General features: G+C 34.3%; 1 non-coding gene across 1 annotated transcript; it reads left to right on the top strand.

Annotated features, from left to right (window-relative positions):
- Positions 1-439: 439 nt before the first annotated feature.
- Positions 440-520, top strand: TRNAL-CAA (transfer RNA leucine (anticodon CAA)). The gene has a single exon. It is a non-coding gene; the product is annotated as a tRNA-Leu (tRNA).
- The last annotated feature ends 4140 nt before the right edge of the window (positions 521-4660 follow it).

The raw sequence follows: 4660 nt of genomic DNA, 5'->3' as shown, positions 1-4660 counted from the left end.
CCCTTATGAAGGGAAGAAGTGCGATTAATTTTACAAATTATTACCTCTCTAATAAAATAGATTGAATAGATATCTATCTTTCTTTTTTATAAATGTTTCTATGGACATGTGGAAAAGAGAAAGAAAAGGACTGTTACCCCTACCTCCACTCGGACCAAGACATCACTTTTACGGAAAAAAGTTAAAGTTTTTGAAAATATTTTTTATTTTGTACCATATTCAATTCTTTAGGTTTCTATTGAATTGAAAAAGAAAGGATGTTCATTCAGTCGTCTTTTTTTATAGGAAATCTCCTCCAGATAATTTTTTTTTTTATGATGAACCTATATGACCAATCGTATATCAATACTCGAATACGCTATCTCTAACATATGTTCGTTCATAGATCAGGATATTTTTCATATATATATATGAATGGAATAGAATTTCCTTTTGGGATGCCTTGATAGTGAAATGGTAGACACGCGAGACTCAAAATCTCGTGCTTAAGAGCGTGGAGGTTCGAGTCCTCTTCAAGGCATAATATTTCTCATGCTTATTGAATGAGCAATATTATGGCAAATCTCGTAGAGTATCTCAATAGATTGAGATAGATTCTCTGTTGATACGAGGTATTCCGACGATCGATTACCTACAAGTTAACACTGTTGGAATATGACAGTGGATCACAGGTAGGATCAAATCTTCTCTACCTAATGAGGAGTCCATTCCGAATACACCCTCGTATTATGAGGTATATTTCATTAAGGACACAGATTGAGAAGATCGATACATAGATTGACCAGATACCACCTCTATCAAGATCTTGCAATATACGGGAGTTACGACCGAACCTCACCAACTATATCCATGTCGGATCCTGTGACTCTATCCTTTCCTCTCTTCAAATAGTGTGGAAAAAAAATAATGCTAGAACCGAAATCGAGGAAATAAGGAGTAAGCATAGTCTAGTTAACTTAATGAGATATTATTAGACTATGCTTACTCTTACATGGTCGAGATCTCGGAGTGAGGAACCTCAAATTAAAGATCTATCAAGTCTTTATAGGATCTTAAATTGGAGCATATGTAGAACCTCTCATTGATTCCCACGACCCTACTGCCCGGTCAATTTTCTTTTACTTCATTCCATATTCTCCCAGCTGATATCAAATCTTAATCCTATTGTATGAATTGAGTGTTCAATTTCATTGGGAAAAAGCCATTTATTCTCCAACAATGTCTTTGTAATTTGATCCAATAACATTCTGTTAGATAGGAACAGATTTGATAAATATTGATAACTCTCGAATAGAGTATTATAAAGAAAAGATTCATTAGATAATAACCTATTGGTTCCGAGCCATCTTTGGCGATGAATTAACGATTGGAAGCGGTCAACCCTTTCTCTCGAATTTTCGGTCAACCAACGGTTATATGAATATATAGGAAAATATGGCTGCATACGTTCCAATTGGATACCAATCGCTTGAATGCGTTTGAAATGCTCGATATGTCTATGTCTAAGAGACAATGGTTTCCACCAATTCATGACCAAAACCGAATTGATCGTGGATTTTGAATCATATCTACGAAAAAAACTTTGGATACTTTTTTTAGGGAAAAAATCAGGTTGTGCTATTAATCTTCTTGCACCATAAGTAATATAAAGCCTTTTCAGCAGTTCTTCATTTGCGAAAAATTCTCGGCGTGAAAACACAGGGCGCTGCTCTTGAAATAGGAAGGAATCCCAAAGAAATCGTCTTCCTATAAAGAACAGTGGTTTCTTAGAGTATTTATATTGCTTCGGATATTGTATAGGAAATAGAGATCTGTCCATCTGCCGTTTTCTTAACGATCCGAACTGATACGAAGATCCCAATGAATTGGGTGTTTTTATATGATCGAATCTATTACTGCGAAGAAAACTAAGACGCCAGATCCTAGGAGTCCAAACTACATTCTTTATTAATTCTTCATCCATATCCCTTTGTTTTGCGCCGGGAGTAAACTTCAATTCATATTCTTTCATAAATCGTATCAGATCTAGATTATCTCTCATTTTGAGTTGAGGAGCAAATGTGATCTGATCCTTATCGGACTTACCCCGACATATTCCTAACCTAGAAAATGGAAACTCCACCAGAATACTTTCTAAAAGACTAGAAGCTATATCAAGATCATGCTCAGCTAATTTATCGAAAGGAATCCAATTCTCTCTATTTCGTTCTGATATAGACCAAGAATCTCGAGCCGCTGATCCGGCCAAGCAACCCAAAATATGGGGAAGTATGGTCAATTCCTTCATAGTTGTTTCGGCAATCGAAGGTTCTAAATACCATTCGGACAAATAACAAAACCTTTTCTTCCATAATTCCTTTTTTGTAGATAGAGGATTCATGGGAGAATTTCTTCTAAGCGTATTTTGTATAAAAGCCTTTCCTACTTTGTAGATAATTCTTTCGTCATTTTGACTGGATCCAACCTGATTATCCATAGATTGTAAATGAAAAATTTGCCTATAAATAGCGGATCGAATTGTATTAGTGTCTATAACTGATTTATTTCGGGTAATACTAAGTATTAAGGCTTCATCGGCCAGTGCTGCTAGATCTCGTACAGCATAATCTATGGTTATAGATCCAAATTCATCGGGAAATTTTCCCGAGTATAATCCTTTGCTACATAAAAGAATAGGAAATTCCCTTTGTCGTTGTGGGATAACAAGCATTCGAATATTGATCGATCTATCTAATCGATTTGGAGCTATTAGAGCTGGATCCACTCTTTGGGGGATATGAGTCGAAGCAATAACAAGAATATTTCTCATAGAATCTTTTTCACCATCTCTAAATCTAAAGAGATTGTTCATTAATACACTAAGGAACAAGTCAGTGAAGCCAAAACCAAATAAATAGTTAGTTGCGTCATTTAAATTCAGTTCATGAATGTTTGGAATCCATATTATGCAAGGAGACATGCTTTTCGCCAATTCTAAGGTAATATGGAAATCTTCCATTTTGTCTTTCACAAAAGGATCAAACTCAGTAGGAATACGTTCAAGAGGGTAATCTAAATACTCACCATACCAGAGCTTCTTCAGAGATATTCTTATTAAAGGAACATATGAGTCTGCTGCTAGACTTTTGACCAAATAGGATCAGCCAGTTCCCATAGGACCTATCAGTAAAATCCCTTTGGAAAGTAATGATCCTGAGTGGAGTGAGAAAGGTTTTCCATGAAATGTGGGGTTGGTTTGACACAATATTTGTGAAGAGGTAATCTTCTGACAAAAAGCAAGGAATACCCATCTTTCTGCTAAACAAAATGGATTGAACCCGTAATTAATTAGACCTTTTTGATAAGTGTAGGCCAAATATCGTAAGTGAATAAGCCCTGGCTGTCTAATGATTTGATCTCCAAATTCATTCTTGAATAAATTATGACTGTAAGTAAAAATTGATTCAAATTTAAAAAGGGCTTTTTCCGTCATTAGAAACTGAACTAGTAAGTTCATCTCTTTTTCGGAGATATCCATACTAGAGCACAATCCGTTCAACTCTCTTATTATAGTTATAAGCAATTTTATATTTCTATTCTTCGTCTTCCTCTTCGTCTTCCTCTTCCTCTTCATATTCATAGAAAAAAAACTATTAATAATCTGTGGAAGAGAACTGGATCTGTCTATTGTATAATAGAGAAAGCTATTAGGCACGGGAGGATTAATCATTTTTTGCAACTCTATCACGTATGATGGATGCTTTAAATACTTGATGAGTTCAAAGTATCTCTTTATATTGATAAAGGTGAAAGAAATAACTTTAAAATATTGAAGAATAGAATACCCAAGAACGAAAAAAGGGATAAGAATCCCATATTTATACCTCCGAGCATTTAGTAATCTCATATGTGCCCATATGAATGCAACTGATGACTTCTCTCGATCACTAGTTTCCTCTATTAAAAAATCCTTGCAGTAAGGGAAAAAATCCTTGAAATTATTACTTGGAAAAAAAAACTTATTAATAAGATTCGTTCTCAATTTACATTGTATAGGTTCCCATAATGGATGAGAAAGTTCCCACAATATATTCCGTTTAAGCAAAATATTATGCTTAATATTTTGCAAAATAGATACAAATGGATTACTGCCATGTAGTAATATCTCCGAAAGAGTATCTAAAAGCATATTTTCAATATATTTACACCATGCAGAGGTAAAAAACCAGGGCATATATGTTTTGAACAAATCCCATTTTGAAAAAATACTATCTATTTGAGAGATCCTATAAATATTCTGTTCCTCTTTAGATGAATTAGAAAGGGTACTCCTTCCATCTATGTCTTCGTTTACTATTTTGTTTTTTAAACATTCGGTTACAAACCAATCTTGAATACGAGGAAAAATTTCCTCGTTCTTATTGGAAAACATTTCGGATAGTAAATCATCTTGATAAGATCGAGTTTGAATAAGACCCACGTTTGAACTGAAACCCCTTTTAAAGCATTGATCAAAGTTGTTTTCTTCTGAATCGGATCTTTTAAAAAAAGGTTGGCAAATTTTTTTTTCAAAATTGACTATTTGTTCTTTTGTTAAAGGCGTTGTAGAAATCTCTTCGATCGAAGAAAGATATCTCTTTTCACGAACGAATGGATTCAATCGAGTTAGTAAATTGAAGGA

Source organism: Pinus tabuliformis, chromosome 2_2, assembly GCF_031772625.1.
Source record: "Pinus tabuliformis cultivar Carrire ecotype Pingquan chromosome 2_2, CPIR1, whole genome shotgun sequence".
Taxonomy (NCBI): domain Eukaryota; kingdom Viridiplantae; phylum Streptophyta; class Pinopsida; order Pinales; family Pinaceae; genus Pinus; species Pinus tabuliformis.
This window is presented reverse-complemented; position numbering and strand designations above follow the sequence as displayed.